Genomic DNA, 14,645 nt, shown 5'->3' with positions numbered 1-14,645 from the left:
TTCATAAGGTTTCTCTCCAGTGTGGATTCTCTGATGTACAGCAAGATTGGAGCTAGAACTGAGAGCCTTTCCACATTGATTACATTCATAAGGTTTCTCTCTGTGTGAATTCTCTGATGTACAGTAAGACTGTACCCAGAAATGAAAGCCTCTCCACATTGATTACATTCATAAGGTTTCTGTCCTGTGTGGATTCTCTGGTGTAAAACAAGACTGTACTTGGAACTCAAAGCCTTTCCACATTCACTACATTTGTATGGTTTCTCTCCAGTGTGGCTTCTCTGATGTTTAGCTACAATAGAGTTGAGTGAGAAAGCCTTTCCACACTGATTACATTCAAAAGTTTTCTCCCCAGTGTGGATTCTCTGATGTACAGCAAGAGTGATGCTAGAACTGAGAGCCTTTCCACATTCATTACATTCATAAGGTTTCTCTCTAGTGTGAATTCTCTGATGTTCAGCACAAGTGGAGCTTTGTGTGAAAGCTTTTCCACATTGATTACATACATACCGTTTCTCTCCAGTGTGAATTCTCTGATGCGCAGCAAGTTTGTAGTTCTCTCTGAAAGTTTTTCCACATTGACTGCATTCATAAGATTTCTCCTCATTGTGGATTCTTTGATGTAAAGTAAGCCTACCTTTAAATCTGAATGCATCTCCACAATGAATACATTTATAAGGTTTCTCACCACTGTGAATTCTGTGATGGTGAGTAAGTTTGGAGCTCTGTGTGAATGCCTTTCCATATTTATCACATTCATAAGGTTTCTCTACAGTGTGGATGCTCTGATGTACACCAAGACTAGAGTTGCAACACCAAGCCTTCCCACGCTGATTACATTCATAAGGTTTCTTCTCACTGTGAAAACTTTGATGAATAAAGAAGGGTGACTGTTCACCAAGAGGTTCACCACATTCATGACACTCATGGGGTTTCTCTCCAGTACGAATTTTTTGACAGTAAATAGGAGAAGACTGTTGACTCTTGTATTTTCCACAATGGTGACAATCATAAGGTTTCTCTCTTGTGTTAATTCTGTGAAATACTGCTCAAATTTGTCTGCAAGTGAAGTCACAGGCACCATGACTCATGAAGTTTTCTTTGTGAGTTTCTTTCCCAGAAATCCTTAGCTTTTCAGTAGTCTCTCTCATCCTAGGTCTAATCTCTCCTTCTGCAAGAAACAAATAGTAAAACATATACACAGAGACACATGTACACACATCCCTGACCTCCGTTGTAAGAAAGCAAACTAACTAATCTATATCCTGCTGCCCCAAGTAAAGAGAAAAGTCTTCAAATTTAAATGGACAGAATCAATCATTTGAAAATGCTGTTAGCTCATATCTGCACTATAATTTTACTTACAAAGGGCTTCACACACATTCATACAGGATCCTCTGAAACACCTGTGATACTGGCAAATCAAACAATTTTATTACATTCTCAAGTCAGGCCATGAGTTCAGAATGGCTGACCTGATCAATATCCCTCCAGCTGAGACTAGACCTCCAACCCTGCAAGTGGGCATGTTCCTTTGACAGAACTAGATGGCCTTTCTCCATTGCACTTATTTTGTTCTGTTTTTTTTTAAGAAAAAATATTTTATTATTGTGTGTTTTAACTTTTCTGTCCCTCTCATTGGGTCTTCCTATTCCAAAAGACACAAACATATTGAAATTATGCCAATTCATAATCCTACAATGGGGCTTCAAGTTCAAGGGAAAAGAAGAGTCAATCAATTTGGCAAACTTCACTGTTGTGTTATTTCATTGATATTTCTTTTGAGGGGGAAGGCAGGGCAATTGGGGTTAAGTGACTTGCCCAAGGTCACACAGCTAGTAAGTGTGTCAAGTGTCTGAGGCCGAATTTGAACTCAGGTCCTCCTGAGACCAGGGTCAGTGCTCTACTCACTGTGTCGCCTAGCTGTCCCCGCTGGTGCCTTATGTTAAGAAGGTGCCATGGCAACCACCAGCCTTAAGCAACCACCACCCTGATCAGTCAGCAGCCATCACCATTGGGCCAGAGCCTCTACCAGCAAGAAGATTAAGACTCACTGAAAGCTCAGATGATAGTTAGCTTTTATTAACAATAAAATATTTTTAAATTAAAGTATGTACTTTTTAAAAACAAATGAGTATTGTACATGTAATAGACAACAGTATATTGTAAACATGACTTTTCTATGAACTGAAAAACCAAAACTTCAGGTGCCTCACTTGACTGCAATATTCACTTTCCTGCAGAACTCTGGAACTGAACCTCCTCTATCTCTGAGGTGTACCTGAAATTTTTCTAATTCTTGTTTTGATTTTTATTCTTCCCTAATTTTATTCTCCTTCTTAAACTGTTATTAGCTTCACTGCTCGAGTTCCCTTATATACTGTATCCCATTGAACTAGATGTCTTTCCACTCCAAACATTCTCCTTTCACTGGATCAGCTAAGACCAGGGTTCCTGATCTATTGCTTCTTCTTAACCATCTCCATGTTTGTATGCCAGGTTGGGAACTCCTTAACAGCAGGGACTGGCTTTTCCCTCCTTAAAGCCTGGTGAGGGGCCTAGAAAACTGGAGGTGTTTAATCCATACTTATTGACTGACTGACTGAACCCAAGGCTGACACCAGGTCCTAGCTTCTACCTCTGGTCTGTCTTATTTGGAAAATGCAGGTTCTGGCCTCACCCTGTTTCTGTCTCTTTCATGCACCTTATCTCCTATTTGAGTGATCTTGGTCTGGTTCTAACCTTAATGGGACCTAACCAGACCCATAGTGAAGATCCCAGAGACTTCTTTTTAGGCTCCTGAAGCATCTCATACTATGGGACACCTGGGAACTTCTACTTCCGACTTCACCAAAATGAAAGAGTGGCTATCTATACAATGAATCTGGCCAACAATTCTCCAAGAATAAGCCAAAGATTGAACCTTAGAGATCAAGGGAGGGACACAAGTTGATGATTTATGGAAAGCATAGCCATGGATTAATTCTAAGTCAGGCAACAACCTTTGCTAGTCCTTAGATGCCACTGAATAGAAAGAGAAAAGCATAAAACAAGGCTGCCTGGGTCCACTACAAATTTAGGCTCTGTAATTTCAGGGTGGACCTCACTGTGGCAAGGCTATCCTTTGATCTCTCCCTAACTGACACCCTTGGGCAGCTAGGTGGTGGGGTGGAGAGAGTACTGGTTAGGAAGACTCAAGTTTAAATACTAGCTTTGATACCCTGCCCAAGTCACTTAGGCCTCTTGGCTTTGGTTTCCTCATCTGTAAAATGAGCCTAAAAAGGAAATGGCAAATCACTCCAATGTCTTTGCAAGAAAACCCCAAATAGGATCATGAAGACTGAGAAATGACTGAAAACTACATAACTGACTCCCTATCTCATTCACTACAGCAGCTTTTCCAATTCTTTTCATTCTTTCCCAATAGTCTCTCACTACTTGCTCCCACCATCCACCCCCCACTCACCTTCTCCGTGGAGAAATGTGCCTTATATGTGTTTGTTGAAAAACTGGATACTTATCAAGAGCTATCTTATCCTCATTTCCCATATATTGAGTACTTTTTTATTCCTTTTTGACAGCACTCTCAGATGAAATGGTCCTCTTTCTGCTAGATAAAGCAACTCCTTTCCATGTGTAAATCATCCCATTCCAGGACATCATCTTCCTCACGATCTTGTCTCTCTAGCACCCCTTTATTAGTATGTTCTAGTCTCTCCCACACTAAGGACTCCTTCCCTACTGCCACAAATAAAACCATTTCTCTCTAATCCTCGAAATAAGGTCACTTGATCCTTTCAACCCAAGAGAAAGTTTCCAGTACTTTTCTTCCATTTCTTGGCTAAACAGCTGTAGATGCCCAGTTATAACTGGTGGCTCCAACTCCTTTTCTCTGCTTTCTCTGAAATTATCTGCAATCTAGCTCCCAATTTCATTGTTCACCTGAAATTCCTCTCTCCAAAATTACCAAAAATCTCAAAATTGTTAAATCTAAAGGCCATTTCTTAACAGTCAATCACCGTTCTTCCTCTCTCTCTCTCTCTCTCTCTCTCTCTCTCTCTCTCTGTCTCTCTCTCTCTCTGTCTCTCTCTCTCTGTTTTATTGACACTCCTCTCATTGTTCCCCAAAGCAAAGTCATTCTCTTTCCCCCAGCCTTGCCATCTTCCTACTTTCCTTATGCTCCCCAGGGCATCCTCCTAATCCTGCAGGCTCACACACACTCTTGAGCCCCATATTCAATCTGCTGCGCAGTCCTATGATTCCAACCAGGTAACATCTCTCCTATACACCCCCTTCTCTCTCAACACTGGCACTACCTTGCTTCAGGCCCCAAACACCTCATACCTGAGGAACTGCAAGAACCTGCTCCTTGGTCCAACTGCCTCAAGTCTCCCCTCACTCCAGTCATTCCTCCACCCATTTGTCAAAGAACATCTTCCTAAAGTTCTTGAATAACCATGTTGCCATGTTCCCAACAACCTCCACTGGTTCCCTGGGAAAAGGATCAAATATAAAATCCTCTCTATGGCTCATAATCACCTACCCCTTCTCCTACTCTGCCTAATTTTCTTTCAACTCATATCCCCACCAAAACATGCTATAATCCAGTGGTATGGGCTTCCCTTCTGTCCTGTGAACAGGATACTCCACTTCCTGACCCTGTGGGTTTTTCATGCCATCTCCATACCCAGAATGCTCACTCTGGCTTCCCTGAAGCCCCAGCTAGAGCCCACCTTCCAGAATAAGCCCTTCCAGTCCTCCTTCACTTTAGTGCCTTCACTCTTTCAATGAGCTCCAATTTGTCTTATCCATTACAGATTTCTACATTGTTGTTGGCATGTCATCTGCCCCACCAGTTTGTGAAGTCCAGAAGAGCAGGTGATGTTCCTTGTATTTCTTTATACCCTTGGTGCTTAGCATTTGGCACATAACAGAGCAGGAACTTAATAAATGTTCACCAACTTGAAAAAAGTCTAAGAAAGAGCTCATACTGGAAAGCCTAACCCCCCTTTGCACTTTCAGGGAACTTCCATGCCCACAAATTCCAAACAATGACTTTTTTTAGGATCACAGATTTATCACTGGGAGAGAGCTTAGTTGTCATGGTTTCTAACTTACTCATTTTACAGACAGGGAAACTGAGACTCAGTGGGATTTAGTGACCTGTCCGTGGACCCACTGCTAAAAGTGTCTGAAAAAATATTCCAAGTCAGGGATTCCTGTCCCCAAATCCAGTACTTGCTTTGCCACAACACCAAGAATCACAGCTCTCATGTACCTGCTTTCAGCTCACTGACCTGGACAGAGGCTCCTCAGGCCTTCTTTTTCCAGCATCCATGGTGCTTCCCTTTCCTCAGAACAAATCAAATGTTCGATGGGAACTGAAGCCCAGAGCATGGGGAATCAGGGATGAGCATGGAGAAACACTTGGAATTTCGTTCTCTTTAGGGAAAACAGTGTACATACAAAGCCACTGAGAATCACTCCATCATGTTCACACATATTTGGTTTATTCTGTCATTAATACTTATCATTCAAGTAACCAAAATAGGATGTGCCAGATGGGCCTTGGGCTCCAACAAATTAGACATTGATAAATCAGCTTTGGCTCTTGTCTCCTACCCAACTCCTCACTCCCTCAAACCTATGGAAACCTTGCAACTGTTCATTCAGGGAGTCATTGCCTGGTGAGGCACTCAATGAATCTTAGTCAAATTCTGATTCTTGGCCAGTCTGTTATTCCTGGCACTGATAGGGGCATGCAATCAAGAAGCACAGAATGGTTCCCAGAAGTTTTTTTTTTTAATTTTTTTTTGGCAGGGCAAATGGGGTTAAATGACTTGACAGGGTCACACAGACAGCAAATTTGTCAAGTGTCTGAGGCCAGATTTGAACTCAGGTCCTCCTGACTCCAGGGCCGGTGCTCTACTCACTGTGCCACCTAGCTAACCGCCCCCCTGCAACAAGTTCTTAAGGATGGTTTCCATAGTATTTATTTTGGGGAACTTTGGGGAAATGTAGGGGAGAAGATCATGGAGCCAATTTGGAATCAGGAGATTTGATCTTGGTGCACCTTCTTGATAAGGGAATGGAGTCATTGCTGAGTTTCCATTATGTAGAAATTAAAAGTAGCTGGTGGTGTGCTGTGGAGAGAGCCCTGAGCCTGGAGTCAGGAATGCCAGGGTTTAAATCTAGCCTCAGGTAGTTTACTAGCTGTGTGCCTCTGGAAGTCACTTAACCTCTGTTTGCTTTGGTTTTCTCAAATATCAAATGGAGATAGCACTTAGCACAGCAGCTGGTGAACAGCAGGTGAACAGAAAGGCTTATTCCCTTCCTTTCCCACCATCTGTGCTGGAATGTGGAGGCAATGGAAAGGAAGATGATGGACAAATGTGTCATACTAGGCACAACTAGGAACTGTGAGCTATAAATTCATACTCCTCTAAAAGAAGAATATCCTTGATACTTGGACCTTCCCAGAGAGTAAAGGGCTGCAGAGAAAAGCCAACTGAGCAGTTCTCAAAGATTTGGTAGACAAAATTCATGTCCAGGGAAAGCTTGGACTAAATAATCCACAGGATTAATTCCACATCTGAGGTGCTTCAACACTGATCTGATCTTTGACCTCAAGCTACCTAGAATTGGCAAGAGACTTAGGAGCTTCAGGAGCAACAGGGAAACCTTCCTGTTTTCTTCACACAATGTATTGACCTTTTATAGGAAAACCAGGCAGCAGGAGGACCCTGTCTCTTGGACACAGGAAACCAGCACTTTTCCCTGACTCCAAAGCCAGCACACTAAGGGATAAAGATATTCCCTTTGATAGTGGACTCAGAGTGGCCAGGAAAAATGTCCTTCCCCAAGGAGAGCAGGTTCCTGGCATTCTCCAGCATGACCTCCTTGTACAACTCCTTCTGAGGATGGTGTAAGAGGTCCCATGCCTCTGGGGTGAAGTCCACAGACACATCCTGGAATATCACCAACACCTAAACTAGCAAGACTCACAAGATTTAGACCTGCAAAAGGCTCCAGAATTCATGCAGTCTAACCCTCATCAAGTGAAAGGAGGGGACTGAAGCACAGAAAGGGGATTTACCAAAAAGTCATATCCTTGTTCACTATCAGAGTCAACACTTAACCATCATCATTAAAAGATCAATGAAATATTGGGAAAAGTATTTGATATGATTGGTTGGAATAAAGTGGAGGAATGTCTCACTATGGAATCTGTCTCTCTATGGCATCTGGCACAAAGTGGGTGTTTTATCTGTGTGGGAGAAGGATCTTTGGAGGAGAAAGAGAGAACATGATGTGAAATTTCTTCCTTATCAGAACTGATAAAAGCAATATGGTATAAATAAAATTCTGTGAATTTTGTGAGAATCTGGCAAGGACAGTGTATTCTGGGGGACAAGGGCTGAATGTTTATAATAGAAGAGAGGAAAGAAAAAAGAAAAGATCTAGTTAATTTCCTGAGAGCCTGAAACAAAACCGTATAAAGATAAATGTGAAAAGGATTCCATAAAACACACTAATTACATTCTGGACTGAACTGAGGAATATGAGACTTTCTGACCAAGGAGAGTTATTGTTACATCGACAGCTTGAAGCTACTCTGGGTATAATGTGTCGTGGCCAAAAAATCTTATACCTTAACTTTATGATTGCTTTCATTTGTCAATAACATATATTTTCTTACATAGTTGCTTGTTTTTGTGGTTCTTTATGCACAAAGCTGACTAACACGACATCACTACATGAGGGTTAAAGGACAATGTGTCTGAAGCCTCTACCACAGGTTGGTAACAAATAGTCCATGTGAACTTTTGGGGTAGAGATGGTTTTGAATTTGCACGTCTCACCATTCTTTTGAGCTACTGTCCTTCTGCTTTGCTAGCATAGCACAGCATGTTCTTTTATGTGGGCAAGCTACGCTGGGTGGTCCTTTACTAGTGTCTCCCATGCCTCACAATCGATTACAAAATTCTGCAGAGACCTTGGGAATGTCCTTGTTATCACTTCTTCCGTCCACCTTGTGAGTGCCTTCTTGGCATGTGTTCTGCATGAAATAGTCCTTTAGGCAAACATACTTTTGGCATTTGAACAACATGGCCAGTCCATCAGAGTTGTGCTCTCTGCAGTAGAATGTGAATGCTTGGCAATCTAACTTGAGGAAGGACCTCAGTGTCCAGTAGCTTATCTTGCCAGCTGACCTTCAGAATGTTCCTTAGATGATGCAGTTAGAAGTAATTCAGTTCCCTGGTGTGGAGCTGGTATACTGTTCAGCTTTCACAGACACACAACAATGATGTCACCACAATAGCTCTGTACACCTTCAGTTTGGTATGCAGCCCAAAACCTCTTCTCTCCCACACTTTCTGTAGGAGCCTCTCAAATACTGAGCTATCTCTGGCAAAGCAGGTGTCAACTGTTAAAATTAGTTATCTGAAATGGAAAATAATCTGAGGTACAAATTTTGCTATTAAACAATGGTTTAATTGTATCAGTTGACAGGTTATATTTAAGTAAGGTCAGCTAATTTCTCAGTAATTTGTGACAAAGTTGTGATTTACAGAGCTTATTTTTATAATAGAAGAGGAAGAAAAAAATTACAGTAATCTGAGGGAACATATTTTGAACATAATTCAATTGGACAAGGCAGAGTTATCTGACTACTTCCTCCTTCTAGGTTTTCTTGACCCAGATCCATCCTGTGTCTATCAACCTGTCTGTCAAAGTGAGAATACCACAGAAGTCCTTGCTGAATTTTGCAACCAAAAGCATTACAATAAAGGAGCCTATAGTTTGAAGAAAGACTGGAAAAGAGGAACTTGTGGTTTGTACCTAGCACTCACACCCCATCCTCCAACTGCCAGAAAGGGAAACCCAACCTTAGAAGATTACACTACTCAGTGTAGAGTGAACCTCTAGCTGAAGAAAAAAAAAAAGGAGCTTATCCACTAAGACTGGAAAGAGGAACTTAGGCTTTTGTCAGTCTTTTTATTCCAGCAGCCAGAAAGGGGAACTTAGCCTTAGAAAAGTGTCTTTCTTATAACCCCATGATAATTTTAGTCCTACAAAGATATTTTATCTTGCTATAAATTATCTGCTACTAAATGATAAAATCTTATCAATCTGTACATTCATCAAGTCTATAGGTAACCTAGTCTTAGGAGAATATCTATGTTAGTTGGGCTTAGCTGTTGGGGTTAGCTTTTCCTGAAGAAGGGAACTTAATCCTACAATGAAATTAAAAAGAAATCAAAGTAATTAAATACTAACTGATTTAAAGGTTATTTCTTCTCACAACCTCATCACCTCTGTGGACACACTGAGCAGATTGCTGTCAAAGTAAGTGAACTTACTCAGAGGATTCAAAATTTTTACATTTACTGTAACTAATGAATGGTGGAGAACCAATATTTTCTTTGGCTTTCAAAAAATTTTTTGAAAATATATTTTATTTCCCCCCAATTATATGTTAATTTAAAAAAATATTTGTTGTTTTTTTTAAAGTTTTGAGTTCCAAATTCTATCCCTCCTTCCTTCTATTGCCTCCCCACTAACTTATATAGGGAGCATTAAGATATAGGTTATGCATGTGCAATCATGTAAAACATTTCAGTGTGAGTTATCTTGTACAGAAAGCCTTGAAAAAAAGAATGTAGGAAAGACAGTGAAAAATAGCATGCTCCAGTCTGTATGCAAACAATATCAGTTCTTTCTTTGGAGGTAGATGGTATGCTTTGTCATTATTCCTTTGGGATTTTCTTGGATCATTGTATTGCTGAAAATAGCTAACTCATTCACAGGTCTTCACTGAATATTGCTGTTGCAGTATATAATGTTCTCCCACTTCTGTTCCCTTCATTTTGCATTAGTTCAAGTAAGTCTTTCTAGATTTTTCTGAAATCATCCTTCTTATCATTTCTTATACTACAATAATATTCCATCACAATCATATAGCACAAATTGTTTAGCCATTCTCCAATTGATGGGTATCTCTTCAATTTCCCATTCTTAGCCAACACAAAAAGAGCTGCTGTAAATATTTTTGTCCAAATAGGTACTTTCCTCTTTATTTTGATGTCTTTGGGCTATAATCCTAGTGGTGGTATTGTTGGGCCAAAGGGTAGGCACAGTTTTACAACCCATTGGGCATAGTTCCAAATTGCTCTCTAGAATCATTGGATCAGTTCATAACTCTACCAACTGTGCATTAGTGTCCCAGTTTTTCCACATCCCCTCCCAACTCCATCATTTTCCCTTTCTATCGTATTAGGCAATCTGATAGGTATAAGTTGGGGCCTGAAAGTTGTTTTAATTTGCATTTCTCTAACCAATTGTGATTTAGAGCATTTTTTCATATGACTATAGATAGCTTTGATTTCTTGTTCTGAAAATTGCCTGTTCATATCATTTGACCATTTATCAATTGGGGAATGACTTCTATTTTTGTAAATTAGTTTCAGTTCTCTATATATTTAAGAAATGAAGTCTTTATCATAGATATTTGTTGGGAAAAAATTACCTAGTTCTCTGCTTTCTGTATAATTTTAGTTGCACTGATTTTGTTTGTGCTAAAACTTTTTAATTTTATATGATTAAAATTATGGACTTTACATTTTTGTACTGTTCTCTATCACTTGGTCATAAATTCTTCCCTTATCCATAGATAGGACAGATAAATGATTCCATGCTCTCCTAATTAACTTGTGGTATTACCTTTGATGTGTAAATGATGTACGCATTTGGACCTCATTGAGGTATACAGTGTGAGATGTGGGTTTATACCTAGTTTCTGCTATACTGTTTTCCATTTTTCCCAGCAGTTTTTTTGTGAAATAATGAGTTTTCCTACCAAAACTTTAGAACTTTGGACTTATCATGTATCAGATTACCAGGGTCATTTACTATAAGGTAATTTATACCCAATCTATTCCACCGATCCATCATTTTATTTCATAACCGGTACCAGATTGTTTTTGATAATTATGGCTATAATGTACTTTGAGATCTTGCAAAATTAGACTGTCTTCTTTTACTTTTTTTTTAAATCTACACCCTCAATATCCTTGACCTTTCAGAAAACCTGTATTTTCTTGGTGTTTTTGTCAGGCCAAAATTAACACAAGCATCAGAGAATCTATCCATATGCTGCTATTTAGTTACCTAGAAATAAGAGTAGTTGTAGAGGGTTCCTTCATACATAAAAAAATAAATTTTAATTAATGTAGTTTGTATTTCAGCTAATTCATGAGAAAGATATTGTCAGTTTCCTCAACAGAAATAAAGAATCTAAACAAACCTCTAGAACTCTGGAAACTTGGGAGGACAAAAGTCAAGAGAATGGACAATAGACAGGAGAGGATGGCTAAATCTTAAAATGCCTTTACATGCACAATGTGTGTTTGACCAATGTGCTTGTAATTTGATGGTCTTCCATTTCCATCATTAGGATATGATCCACTTTATCAGAAATTCTGATATTTGGCAATAATTCTCCATCATATGTACAGAATTGTCCTTTATTTTTTATCATTGCATTTTCTTTAAAACACCTGACTCATGGTCTATTTTTAAACATCTCACCTTTAATTTTTTAAATTCTATTATTTTATTTTGGAACAGTTAAGGTATTTATTGATATTTGAGATTCCCAAGAATTTATAATTCTTATTTTTCAGTCAGCACTGGAGTCTCTTGAGTCACTATTCCTCATTGCATAGTATTCATCATATGGGCTTTTGTTGAAGGCAGGCAGTCCTCTTGTTGACTGAGAACTGATCTCTGATTCCCTAACTCACACCCAACAAAAGCTATTTGAAATCTCTTTCCTTTGCAAGCCTCCCACATCCATCCCTTACCACCACAGGATGAGTTTATGAACCCCAAAACTCCATCTAAAGATAAAGCTCATTTCAAAAATCTCATTTCTCACCTGGATTAACATCTTTGGGACTTTTGACCCCTGAACTGGGGTACTTTCTCCTCACTTCAATCTGTTTTCACCATTTTTTGTGTGCATTGTCTTCCTCTGTTATACTCTCAGGTCCTTGAGGCTAAGAGAGTTCTAAAAGCCATCAGGAGAAAGACTTTCAAATACAATGGAGAGAACATGGAAATATGAAGACTATTCCAAACCCAATACAAATGAAGAGGGAATGGGAAAATGTGTTCCAGAGAGCACTGAAGCTCAGTATGCAGCCTAGGGAGATTTATCCTGGAAATATGAGCTTAGCGATGTGGAACAAAAAGTGGATGTTCAAAGATAAAAAAGATGTCAAATATTTTTAGAAAGAAAATCAGACCTGAAGACATTATTTGGTTTTTTTTTTTTTTGCATTCCATGGACTAGGGCAGAAAGATACTGCAAAAAATGTAAAAAGGCAGAAATTATCAATATATCCTTTCACTCCATAATAAAATAAGAATGTAAATTGGTTCAGGGTCAACAAAGGAGTCAAACTCAAATGGAGGCTTAAAAATTATATTTACACATCTAACACTATCGTAATGAAACTATGGTGGCCAGCTAGGGGGCAGAGTGGATAGAATGTTGAGCCTGGAGTCAGGAATCTCAGTTCAAATTCACCCTCAGACCCTTACTAGTTTTGTGATCCTGGGCAGGTCATTTAAACTCTGTTTGCCTCAGTTTCCTCATCTGAAAAATAAGCTGGAGAAATAAAAACAACCACTCCAATGTCTTTGCCAAGAAAACCCCAAATGGGGTCACAAAGAGTTGGACATGACTGAACAACAACATCAATAATAATAACAACAAAATCATGAAGGAGATATTTTACAGGGCTGAAGAAAATAACAAAATTCACTTGGACAAATAAAAGACCTGCAATAATATAAAGGGGAATGATGAAAAGAAGTAAGAATAGAGGTGGAAGAGCACTTCCAGACATCAAACTATAGCATACAGCATTGGTCATGAAAAAACCTGTGGTACTGGTAAAACAGAAGGAGAGAGAAAGAGAGAGAAACAGACAGACAGATAGAAAGACAGACAAATGAATGGAACAGATTAAACAAAGGAGATTCAGAATCATTAGAACTCAGTACCTCCATATTTGATAAAGGGGAAAAAAGACTACATAGGGTAAAACTCCTTACTTGGTTAAAAAAAACTTCTGAGAAAACTGGAAAGCAGTCAGGAAGGAAATCAGGATTGTACCAACATCTTACGCAATACTCTATGATATTCTATATGGATGTGATGGTTGCTGTTCATTTACTTCAGTCATGTCTGACTCTCCATGACCCCATTTGGTATTTTCCTGGCAAAGAAATTATCAAAGAAAACAGACCTGATATCTTAAAAGCCAGAGGGTAAAATAGAAATTGGAAAAATCCATCAATCATCTCCTAAAAAAGATCAAAATGAAAGATCCCAGGAATATTACAGCCAAATTCCAGAGCTCCCACATCAAGGAGAAAAGAGTACAAACAGCCAGAAAGAAGCAATTCAAATGTCATGGAGCCACAGTCAGGCTAACACAAAAGTGACTAGCTTTTACATTACATAAAAATAACAAGGGTGTAGAATATGATATTCAGCAAGACAAAGGAACTAGGATTATAACCAGGCATCACATACCCAGAAAAACTGAGTATAATCCTTCAGGGGAGAAAGATGGACATTCAATAAACAGAGGATTATCAAGCATTCCTAATGGAAAGACCGGAGCTGAACAAAAATTTGATCTTCAAATACAAGATCCAAGAGAAACATCAAAAGGTAAACAGAAAAGAGAAAACAGAAGAGATGCAATAAGGTTAAATTGTTTATATGCCTAAAATAGAAGATGATACCTTAAGACCATTATGACTATTAGGGCAATTAGAACGAATACACACTGACAGTTTACATTGCCTCTGATGTGATTATATTGAAGAAAACAAAATTAAGGAGTGAGAAAGAGAATTGCACTCAAAGAAGACAGAAGGGAATGGTAGAAGGGGGTGAATTATCTCATAAAAGAGGCAAAGAAGAGCTATTACAGTGAAGGGGAAGACAGGGGAAGTGGGAATAGAGGGCTTCAGCCTTACTCTTGTCAAAATTGGCTCAAAGAGGAAGTAACATACATCCTTAGATGAGTATAGAAATCTATCTCATCCTACAGGGAAGTAAAATGGGGCAGGGACAAGAAGGGGGGCAACTGATAGAAGTAAGGGCAGGTTCAGGGAGGCATTGGTCAGAAGCAAAACATGGGTGAGGAAAAAGGGAGAGGGAGGGAGAAACAAGGGAAAATATGATGGAGGGAAATACGGTTAGTTATCATAACTGTAAATATGAATGGAATGAACTCCCACATAAATTACATTACTAGATGTAAAATGGATAATTTCAATCGTATTAAATTAGAAAGGTTTTTTTTGTAGAAACAAAATCAATGCAACCAAGATTAGAAGGAAAGCTGACAACTGGGAAAAAATTTACAAGTATCTCTGATAAAGGCCTCATGTCTCAAATTTATAGAGCACCAAGTCAAATTTATAAGAATACAAGTCCCAACCCAATTGATAAATGGTCAAAGGATATGAATAGGTGGTTTTCAAACAAAGAAATCAAAGCTATTCATAGTCACATAAAACTTTTCTAAATCACTATTGAATATAAAAGGCAAATTAAA

The sequence above is a fragment of the Trichosurus vulpecula genome, chromosome 3 (genome assembly GCF_011100635.1).
Source record: "Trichosurus vulpecula isolate mTriVul1 chromosome 3, mTriVul1.pri, whole genome shotgun sequence".
Lineage (NCBI taxonomy): Eukaryota > Metazoa > Chordata > Mammalia > Diprotodontia > Phalangeridae > Trichosurus > Trichosurus vulpecula.
This window is presented reverse-complemented; position numbering follows the sequence as displayed.